The 11793-nt window shown below is 50.6% G+C and overlaps 1 protein-coding gene across 10 annotated transcripts in view; it reads right to left on the reverse strand.

The window, feature by feature from the left end:
- The window catches only part of FUT8 (fucosyltransferase 8), a 384345-nt gene extending 373207 nt beyond the window's left edge, over nucleotides 1-11138 (reverse strand). For 8 of the 10 annotated variants that reach the window (XM_078870634.1, XM_078870632.1, XM_078870629.1 and 5 more), the window contains exon 1: nucleotides 11025-11138. The gene's annotated coding sequence lies outside the window, so the exon portion shown is untranslated. The remainder of the gene's footprint in view (nucleotides 1-11024) is intronic. The other 2 variants (XM_078870636.1, XM_078870630.1) reach the window with 2 other exon arrangements.
- Nucleotides 11139-11793: the final 655 nt, after the last annotated feature.

Genomic DNA, 11793 nt, shown 5'->3' on the forward strand with positions numbered 1-11793 from the left:
AAAAATCTTGCGTGCAGAATCGTTGTTTTCCATCATGTACAATGTCACTGCCTTTTTTAAATATGCATTCTCTCATTGGTGAAATACGAGTAATCAATATAGACTGAAGAGCGCAAAACGGTAAAAGCATTCAACAGACTCGAAACAGCCCCAATGCATGCAAGCTGCAGGCCACTCACGGGATAGAGTTCACTTTAACATTGGACAAGTGGATCTTGGCAGCGATCCCCACTCATAAAAGTTAAAGGTCCCCTTGGCACTCATCTCGAGTAGGCCATTGTTTGTCAATGTCACCGTTCAATTAACCAGCCACTCCAAGTAACATATTACCCCCTCGGGAAGTGTGATGGCTGCTCTTAAATCAAGTGTCCTATTGCACTCACGATCAGATTCATAAAACAAATGGTGCAAAGATGCAAGGACTGACATGCAAAGGTCACAAGAGGTCATATCAAACTCCTCTTATCTGTGGCCCTCTCACATGCAAATCCGAGTATGTGCGTGATCGGGCCGAGACGATGTTATTCCCATTATCCCAAACAGAAGCACTCTCCTTTTATCCCGGATTCACGATGATACAATGCGCCCCAGTCTTTTATGCTTTGGCAGTTCGTTTGGTGGTGTAGAAAATTGTTGTAAAATTTTACATTTAACACTTTACATCGAAATTTACCTTCTGTGTGCTAGCCAGCACGTGACTTTTTCAAGCAATAAACTATATTGTTACTGCGAGCTAATATACTGCTATGCAGTTCACTTCAGTTCGTATGCAAGTCATCGAGCTGTAGAAAGTCATTGGTAGTTGTTTCAAACCTGGACACAAAATTATATATTTTGATTGCTCCTAGAATTGGCCAAACATCCAAATACAGGACCACACAGTTTGAACAATCGTTTGGAACCTATTCTGGGCTGCCGTTTTATGATAAAAAAAATCGCAATCCAGACTGTTTATTGTCATCACACAAAGGCGCAAATGACCATGTAACAGCGTGCTGCCCGCTAAAAAATCCTCCTGCGATTCACTTATTGAATTGTCAGACAGGGTGTGAAAAGCGTTTGTCATTATTACAAGTTACTGTGTTGGTTGTCCACGTTTGTGGACTTATTCGTTGCAATGGTAAATTGGCTGAGAAAAACGGAGCACAGATTGCAAGGAAATGACTTTGAATGCCAATAGTTTTATTGCTCTGTGTTGACATCCAGTCAGAATGCATCGAGGACACAAGATATCTGCATTACTCTCAAAAGAATAATTAATTATTAAGGGGAGGAGGTTAATTTGTGTATTGTCGTTGGCATGAGTATTTGATAAAATAATCATGAAAAAAATAATCACATTGACGATACTGCTCCCTCTCGTTTTACGAGGGGAATGTGTTCTTGAGAAACGGCGCGTAACTCAACATCGCATAAATTAAACAAAATTTACTGAAAATAAATTAAGGAAATGGTTGGCGTTAGGGAGAGAGCGCCCATCGAACCTCATTCTTATACGTCCACATATTTAACTGGTTACTGTAACATTACATTTCCAATAGTAGCATACATGTATTAAAGGTAGTAACAGCTTATTTAAAGAAAAAAGGTAAAACAAAGAGATGTTTAACCCGTAGTGTGATGTTTGAGTGTGGTGGTGTAGTGGGGCTGGTGGAGGGGACGAGGGGAGAGTGGTGGGGTTACTACTGGAGAGAGAGAGAGGGTCATCATCATCGGATGACGATGGTGGTGGAGATGATGGCGCGTTCGAATGTGTGCACAAGACAAAGTTCACGCAGACAAGATCTTCAAAATGCCGTGCAAGAAGGAGATGCTGCTGCGGCTGCTGCTGCGGCTGCTGCTGCTGCTGCTGCTACTCCTGCTGCTGCTGCACGCGCTTGTGGGTTGGCATGCTGCTGCACCGCAAGCAGCATCGCTACTCAACTTTGCCGCCTGACTGACGATCAGCTCCGCGGATGCGTTCCGTAACACTGGCCCACGTGCCGAAGCGTGTTATTGCAATACTAGTGCTCGCATAACAAAAATGGGTGCAATTTAATCTAACGCGATCAAACCAAATCACCGATGTAGTGGAGGCCACAGAATTTGATGTGCATATGCAACGTGTATCCTCACACCAACCGATACACGGGGGTCAAAACACGCAGAGCACCATTTGTGATGCACCACAGACTGAGAGGCACCTCCACCGGCCTGGTCCATTGCACCGCGCGCCAAACACAACGCGCGGCCTCCACTACAACACCGGAGCAACCGGTAAACGCCTTGAGGTTGTCAATTCGCCCGGGATCTTCCGTCAGCCCGCCATGCACGCACTTGCGTCCAAACCGGTGGCTCGCCACTCCCGACAGCGGGGAGCACAGCCCCAGTGACGTGTCTGAGCGTGCCCTCCGCTTGATCTCTGGTGAGGATGAGACCAGAAAAAAAAGAGGGAAGGCCACCCTTGTGCTCAAATTGAACATCTTGCAGCTGGCGTGGCCGACTAAAACACAGCTGTATCATTGCAGTAGGAGACACACGCAACCCTTGTTTAGGGTATCATGTGGCGTAACCTCGTTTTGGAACGCACGTTAATGCTACCCAACTACCCATGTTACCCATCTGGTGATATGCAGCTATCTTTTGTAATGTAACGTACTGATCAACTAGTTCATGAAGCCTGTCTTCGCCAGGCAAAAGTTTTCAATAAATATCATAATAAACCTGAGATTATTTTTTTTATAATTTCTATCTCCGATCAGACACCAAATACTCAAAAAGTTTGTATTTTTCCGCAAAAAAAACCCCAACAAAATTGTTCACGACTTGATTCAACTTCTTATATTTAAAGACGTACCCATTGGAAACCGCTCAATTTAAAGATTCCGTTCTTTTTTTATTAGAAAGAACAAAAATGAATTAACTTGATGCTCTATGAGGGGAAGCTCCTATCTTTTACCGTTTTCGAATTATTCAGATTTGAACATCATCAAATGCGTATTTTCTTCATTCAAAACTGCTAGAATCCAATCTTATATTTTGAAGGGTTTCTGAATGACACGCAGAAACATGTTTATGGGGCACTTAAAATAGATATTTGGGGGCCTTAAAGCTGAAAATCACGGATTTTCAGATGTCTCCTGTTGTGTGTGTCCTAAAAGCTACCGATTTACCACATTTCAGCATTATAATGTGTAGGCAAGTACCCTAGACGTCTTTGAGACATACAGATTAAGGTCTTTATTTTATATAGATACTTATGAATATTTTTTGTAATATATTTTTGAATGTTGCCACATTTGCCTGTTACTCAATGGCTACTTCCAGATAACTACCGTATTCATATGGCTATTTAAACAAAAATGTTCATGAGGAAACATTGTTAAAAGTGTATTGTTATCAGACCCGGTAGTGTAAATAAGTGCAGTCTCCAACTCCCATCGGCTCCATCTCCCTGGCATCTCAATGCATGCGCTATGAAAGAAGAGCCATTGCCCAACACCATTACCTCTTGTGTATTTTCCTTGTAAGGCCACAGTGCTATTGACCAACACGTTGAGTTGTTTTGTTAATACTGGTAGGAACGAAGTGGACCAGACCACCAATAGATTATATCGTCCGTCCGTCCGTCCGTGTATCAACATCGCCCCCTACTGCAAACACTTGGCATGACCCTGTCCGACAAGATGGCCGCCCGCTCCCCCTGCGATCTGTGAATTAAACAAGATGGCCGTCGCTTCCGGCGCCTCACGGCGAAACTTTTTGATCGACTGACTATGGGCGAACTCATTTATTCTGGTTGGTGAACAGTGGCGGGGAGGGGTGGAGGAGGAATTGATGATACAAACAAACTTGCACCATCGTTACAGCTGCCGCGACGAGAGATGTGGGAGGAGAAGCGGCGACCGCTGCCTTGCAGGTGAGAGGTGCGTGTGTGTGTGTGCGCGTGCGTGTGTGTATGTGTGTGCGTGTGTATGCGCGTGTGTGTGTGTGCGTGTGTGTTTGCGTGCGTGCGTGTGTGCGTGTGTATGCGCGTGTGTGTGCGTGTATGTGTGTGCGTGCGAGTGTGTATATGTGTGACTGTGTGCGTGTGTGCGCGTGCGTGCGTGCGTGTCCGGCCCACTCGAGCGGCGTGATGAATGGGCGCTATTGGGCTTCGGATCGTTATTCACGGCGAACTGGAAGCGTAGCAACACAACTTCATTACGTGTGCGTGTGCGTGCGTGCATGTGTGTGTACGTGTGTGTGTGTGTGCGTGCGGTGTGTGTGCGTGTGTGTGCGTGTGTACGTGTATGTGCGTGTGTGCGCGTATGTGCGTGTGTGTGTGCGCGTGTGTGTGCGGTCGATATCTCTGTACCGGTATTAGTATTATTCCTACCAGCCCACCCCGCAGGGTCCTGTTTGCCCTCATGCACAACTGCCAGCGTCACCGATACTATTTGTTTACATGGCTTTCAGGAGGGTTTCTGGATTGGGACGTTTTACCAGTCCCTTTGTGTTTAGTTTTTGTCTTAAGCCAGAGGGGAACAACAACTGAACCACTTAAAAGAAAGCATTTACAGCACGAGCGGAGCGCTGAACAAACCCCACAACCGGCATACGATTCGGCCCTCGACTACAGACCACATTACAGCTCTGCAGGTCTGGAGTGAGACCACGACGGTGTGCTAACGAAGAAGGGCCGTTGCCTGAAACATCGCCGAATATCTTGCAGTGAAATCCCCGGCTAGCTGGACATTATCTCGCTTAGCTGCTTCAGGTCAGATGATAAAAAAAAAATATATATATCGGAAATGTACAAAATGTACTATAATAATGTACGATACACCTTACAATGCTTTGTGACGTATAATTCACAATTAAAAAAATGCACTCCGTGTTACATTATGTATACTATATAAAGAATCTAGTTATTGTGTAATAAAATCGTGGGGATGGTGGGGAAGGAGCGATCGGAGAGGGTTTTGGGGGAGAGGGTGGGGGGCACATAAACTATTTTTTATTTTACCAGGTAAAGCCCACTGAGTTATACAACTATTTTTCACAAGCGACCTGGCTACAAATGATAGCTCAATGAAGTGGCCTATCATGTGGAAATTTATAGCAGCCAAATACTCCAAATGCATAGTGATTCTAAATGTGGAGGGAAAACCCGTAGGACTCGGAGAAAAATCCACGCGACCATGGGGAGAGATAAACATGCAAACTCAACATATACAGCAAGCGTCAGGGTCGGGATCGAACCCACGACGACTTCCTGCATATAAATACTGCACTGGACAGCACAGTATATACCACAAAGCATGCGGAATGTATTTTGTATTTGTTGGTATGTACAGTACAATAACACCCCGTATACACACCGAAACATGCACACTAATACACATATGTATAGACATTCAGTAACATTGTGTAACTAAAGTGGATTTCACTATGTAACATGATTTTTATTCCCGGGTAGTAAGTGTTATATTCTCATTGCTCATGCCTAAAAAGTATATAGAAAATGTCTATAATTCCTGTGCTGGTCACAAAAGCAAAGTTTGTGGGGAATAATAGCGATTTTCTGTACTTTTGAGGCATAAGCAATGAGAAAATAACAATTACTACCCAGGAACAAAAAAAAATATGTTTTTGTTACACAGTGTTTTCATTTTCTTATCCGCGAGCCCGGTGACCTTTAGTGGCGGCCCCCTGATGTGCGCCCCCCCCCACAATACACAAAGAGTGAAAAGGCCCCTTTGCAGGCGGTGTGGCGGCCCTCACGCCGGTGATGTCTTATCGGCGAAAGTGGCCTCCCCCTCTGAAAATTAGTGAAGAGCACTAGCCAAGCAAGCCCCTTCCCCCTCTGCCACCCCCCGTGCCTCCCAATGTATGTATGTAGAACTTCTTTCGTAAATTATCACAACCGACTAAAACGAAAACGACTATCGCTGCTGTTGACATCCCCCTCCGCACCACCATAGGAATGTGCAATTTCCGCCACTAGCTTTAATTGAGCAGAAAATCACTTTAACATTTTAACGCAGTGACATTCACGAATGTGTTGATTTTCTTTTGTAATTTAGGATGATCTCTGTTCAGTCTACCTAGCTTTACCTTCAAAGTTCTATCCAACACCAGGCCCTGTTGGCCATGATAAATTATAGACCTAAGAAAAAAATAACAAACGTGAAGTGCGTAATGCTACAATTGCCCGTGATTGGGCATGTAACATTCTGAGGGGGCAAACTGAACGAGAGACATAAGTTGAAACGATTTCCATTTTCATGAAATGCAGGTGGAGTGGGGGAAACGTTAAAAGATGCTGAGAAACAGTTTAAAAATAGAGTGGAGCAAAAAGTATACAGTTGCAGAAGAGACGAGGAAACAAAGAGACGTTGTGTAAAGTCGAGTTCACATCATACATGGAGCCAGCAACACGGAGGAGGGAGGAGGAAGAGGTGCCCTTGAAAGTGCCGTGCCACATTAAAGTGTTCATCCACCCCTTTGCTCCACAGCTGCAAAGATGCACGGTAATTTTTTGTTTGCTTTTCACTTCATGCATCAAAACAATAAAGTTAACCATCGCACAATACTCCCTTTGAGTACAGCACTCTCACAATTAATCGTCTGGGCTTCGAATGTTTGGCAAATATCTTACCGGAGCAGAAATTGGGTCAGGAAAAGGATAATTTTTGTTAAAAAGGACAGCCAAAGTTACTCTGCGAGAGTGAAATAGCAAACCCCGAACACGTACAATGATCACACAGAGCCATATAAACATGAACCACAATATGCCTGTGTGGCAGTGGCTTCCTTTACGATGCGTCGTAGCATCATAAAGGAAGCGGCACTTCGCAGAGAGCAGACGGCACGGCACGCAGTGTGGCTTTCGTGTCACATCACGAAGTGCGGGCGCGATTCCTATGCAGCACCAGGCAAGGGGACATGCCAGAGGGTTTTGTCTTTGACACTTAGATCAGACAAAGCAACCTATCGCAGATCTTTAAAAGTCGCAGAAGAAACACCCCAAGCTGCCTTCTTGAATACTACTTTCAATCATGAGGGGTGACAGGCCGAGCAGTAGCGCGTTTGCTGAAGTTCGCAGTTCGAATCCAGCGATCGCCTTGATAATGACTGCGGAGCGAAATGACCACGATCGCCCCACGTGCGGTGTGTAATGACCACGATCGCCCCACGTGCGGTGTGCAATGACCACGATCACGCCACGTGTGGTGTGCATTGACCAGGATCAGCTAGGCTTTGCTGCGTAGAGAAGGAAAATGATCAAGCATATTCGAATTAGCTTTCTGCACTTTTGCATCTTTACAGGGTATCAGGATGCTCAAAATACATTGTACGAGTTTACTATTTACTTAAATGTGTAACTACGGGAACTACACAAGAGAACCAGAGTAATTGCTTAATTTATATTTTGTATAAAAACCGGACATAAATGCGCATGCGTCCATTAATGGCAAACATTCGCAGTGCAAGGGCACTGCGAATGTTTTCCATTAATGAACGCATAATCCAAACCTCACTCCCATCGTCGTACATTGACTGGCCTCGTTCTAAAAACTTACATTTACTTCGTGAACGCTCCTTGTTTAAACGAACGCAGCACACATCATTTTAGTATAAAAACACAGTAGATTTATTTAAAATGTTTTTAATTCACTGTAGATGCGCTCTAGATTTGATATCTAGGTTTCAATAACGGATTCGCTTAACGGGGCCGCCTATACTGCGGAGTCTTGCGCGTTATAATTAAAAGAGAATAATTAATTTTTAAATGGAGTAAGATCGATTTGCTGTAGCTGCTGTTCGGCATTCATCACGCTCGTTATTACCGGAAGAAAATCATTACCGGAGCAGAGTGAAGTTTTGCATCTGGCAGAATGTGCACGAAATATATACAAGCAGACGATACGTGTAAAATTCCCATGTGGAAATATTTGTTGTCCCACATCCCAATCGGCTTCACAGCCATAATTGTTTGCTAAAAAAATGCGCTTAATACTGTATGGTTAGGACCTCCTGGGGCCGGTTTTGACATTCGGTGTCTCATAGGAAGTGAAGACTGCAGAAGTCGCCGCAAGGCGCTCTACAGGCAAGGGAACCCTAGCAGACTCCAAGTGCATGATGATACACCACAACGCGCGTTGTGGAGTAAATAATCAGCACACAATACACATGCAGACACACCCGGCGCTGTGCGACTGAGGCCGCAATGTCGTGGGGACACACGACCACGGATCGACCGCGGGTGGCTGTAAACGAGCCTTGCCCGGTGGTGGGGTGGCCCTGCTGCTGGTGGGGTGGCCCTGCTGGTGGTGGGGTGGCCCTGCTGCTGGTGGGGTGGCCCTGCTGGTGGTGGGGTGGCCCTGCTGGTGGGGTGGCCCTGCAGGTGGGGTGGCCCTGCTGGTGGGGTGGCTCTGCTGGTGGGGTGGCCCTGCTGGTGGGGTGGCCCTGCTGCTGGTGGGGTGGCCCTGCTGCTGGTGGGGTGGCCCTGCTGCTGGTGGGGTGGCTTTGCTGGTGGGGTGGCCCTGCTGGTGGGGAGGCTCTGCTGGTGGCCCTGCTGGTGGGGAGGCTCTGCTGGTGGGGTGGCTCTGCTAGTGGGGAGGCTCTGCTGGTGGCCCTGCTGGTGGGGTGGCTCTGCTGGTGGCTCTGCTACTGGTGGGGAGGCTGCTGCTGACTACCACAGCAGCCACCACCGCAGTGCCACGAGAAGGCGGCCGCGACAGATGTCACAGAGAGCCGGCGGCGGCTCATTCCTGGCCCGGTCATCAAAAAGACAAAGATCCCCCCTCCTCGGTGTAGCCTTAACACGATTGGTGGGGCAAGCGCAGATATAGCGAGCACCGATGAAAGCCGCCACGGCGCACGAAAGCGTGGGTGGCCCAACGCCACGCCCGGCCGCCTTTGTCTCCCCAGTGGCGGTGTTTACTGCACACCGCACCAGGTACCCATGTGAGGCTGAGTCAACCTAGGGGAGGCCCTTACAAGCACGGCCCCAAAAGCAGCAGCCCCCCCCCCAACCCGTGCCGGGCTGCTCGAGCAAGCAAAGATTCCCTCCGTGTAGCCTTCATAGCCTCATGGGGCAAGTGCCGTCAGCGACTCGCACCTACGATTGGTCAACCTCACCACGTCCGGCCGCCTTCGTCTCCCCACCCCTCATTTGAGGCCGAGTCGACCTAAGCGAGGCCCAGCACCGGTCCGGACAATCGCCACTCGGTGTTGGCCGTGAGCGAGGAATCCAACTCGGCCCGGCGGGGTCGCAGCGCGGAGCGCGGAGCCGCAACCAACCAGGCACAGACCCCACCACAAACACACACTGGCAACAACAACCACAACTACAATCGCGGCTCACCGCACGCATCCGCGCCGCCACCGCCAATGCGTCGGTGGCTCGCGCTGCGCGTAGCGGCGAATGTCACCCCACGTCTCCCTCACCACGTCTCTCCCTCACCACGTCTCTCCCTCACCACGTCTCTCCCTCACCACGTCTCTCCCTCACCGCGTCTCCCTCACCACGTCTCCCTCACCCTCACCACGTCTCCCTCACCCTCACCACGTCTCCCTCACCACGTCTCCCTCACCGCGTCTCCCTCACCACGTATCACCCTCACCACGTATCACCCTCACCACGTCTCCCTCACCACGTCTCCCTCACCGCGTCTCTCTCACCACGTCTCACCCTCACCACGTCTCCCTCATCCTCACCACGTCTCCCTCACCGCGTCTCCCTCACCACGTCTCTCCCTCACCACGTCTCTCCCTCACCACGTCTCTCCCTCACCGCGTCTCCTTCACCACGTCTCCCTCACCGCGTCTCCCTCACCACGTATCACCCTCACCACGTCTCCCTCACCGCGTCTCCCTCACCGCGTCTCTCTCACCGCGTCTCCCTCACCGCGTCTCCCTCACCGCGTCTCTCTCACCACGTCTCACCCTCACCACGTCTCACCTTCACCACGTCTCCCTCATCCTCACCACGTCTCTCCCTCACCACGTCTCTCCCTCACCACGTCTCTCCCTCACCGCGTCTCCCTCACCACGTCTCCCTCACCACGTCTCCCTCACCCTCACCACGTCTCCCTCACCGCGTCTCCCTCACCGCGTCTCCCTCACCACGTCTCTCCCTCACCACGTCTCTCCCTCACCACGTCTCCCTCACCGCGTCTCCCTCACCACGTCTCCCTCACCCTCACCACGTCTCCCTCACCGCGTCTCTCTCACCACGTCTCCCTCACCGCGTCTCCCTCACCGCGTATCACCCTCACCACGTCTCACCCTCACCACGTCTCACCCTCACCACGTCTCACCCTCACCACGTCTCCCTCATCCTCACCACGTCTCCCTCACCGCGTCCCCCTCACCGCGTCTCCCTCACCGCGTCTCCCTCACCGCGTCTCCCTCACCGCGTCTCCCTCACCGCGTCTCCCTCACCGCGTCTCCCTCACCGCGTCGCTCTCACCACGTATCACCCTCACCACGTCTCCCTCACCGCGTCTCCCTCACCGCGTCTCCCTCACCGCGTCTCTCTCACCGCGTCTCTCTCACCGCGTCTCCCTCACCGCGTCGCTCTCACCGCGTCTCCCTCACCGCGTCTCTCTCACCGCGTCTCCCTCACCACGTCTCCCTCACCCTCACCACGTCTCCCTCACCCTCACCGCGTCTCCCTCACCGCGTCTCCCTCACCAAGTCTCCCTCACCACGTCTCCCTCACCACGTCTCCCTCACCGCGTCTCTCTCGCGCTGTCGTGCGGCGGGAAACGGGCGCCGGGGTCGGCAGCCGGCGCAGTGCGCGGAACTCCTCGGTGGAGCCGGGACAGCACGGGGAGCACGGGGGAGCCGGCAGAGAGCTTACAAATCGGCGGGAACACGGGGAGCGCGACGGGCAACGGGGACCCCTCTTCGTTCGTGCGGGGTTGCACGGAGGAGTAAGAGGGGAGTCTCACAATTAACCATCATCACAGTCACGGGCAGCAGGGGTAGAATGCGTGGAGGGAGGTGGGTGAGGAGGAGGGGTGAGGAGGAGCAGGAGGCGGCGCACTCACCGCCCGGGGCTCCGCGTGTCTCCTGCGCACTCCTCTCTCTCGCTCGCGCGCCACTCTCACTTCCGCAAGCATGGCGATCACTAGCCCGGCGGTCACGTGCGCGAGGTAACACACCCGCCCCTCACCCACCCGCACCCCGCCCCTCAACCCACCCGCACCCCGCCCCTCAACCCACCCGCACCCCGCCCCTCAACCCACCCGCACCCCGCCCCTCAACCCACCCGCTCCCCGCCCCTCAACCCACACACACCCCGCCCCTCAACCCACACACACCCCGCCCCTCAACCCACCCACACCCCGCCCCTCAACCCACACACACCCCGCCCCTCAACCCACACACACCCCGCCCCTCAACCCAACATCCTCCCTCAACCCACCCACTATAAATTTTGACTTACAACTTTCGTGACTGCAGGAATTCATATTCTTTGATTCTGTCGGTAAAGCCACGTAGATAGAAACATAATAATAAAAATAAAGTTAATTAAAAAAACACGAATGTAGACTGCAGCCTGGTTCTTAATCTGAGTGAGTGTACTGGCAGTCTATAATGTAGACTGTAGCAATGGTTATTAAGCTGGGTGAGTGTACTGGCAGTCTATAAAGTAGACTGTAGCAATGGTTATTAAGCTGGGTGAGTGTACTGGCAGTCTATAATGTAGACTGTAGCCTGGTTCTTAACCTCGGTGAGTGTACTGGCAGTCTATAATGTAGACTATAGCCTGGTTCTTAACCTCGGTGAGTGTACTGGCAGTCTATAATGTAGACT

The sequence above is a fragment of the Lampetra fluviatilis genome, chromosome 30 (genome assembly GCF_964198595.1).
Source record: "Lampetra fluviatilis chromosome 30, kcLamFluv1.1, whole genome shotgun sequence".
NCBI classification, from domain to species: domain Eukaryota; kingdom Metazoa; phylum Chordata; class Hyperoartia; order Petromyzontiformes; family Petromyzontidae; genus Lampetra; species Lampetra fluviatilis.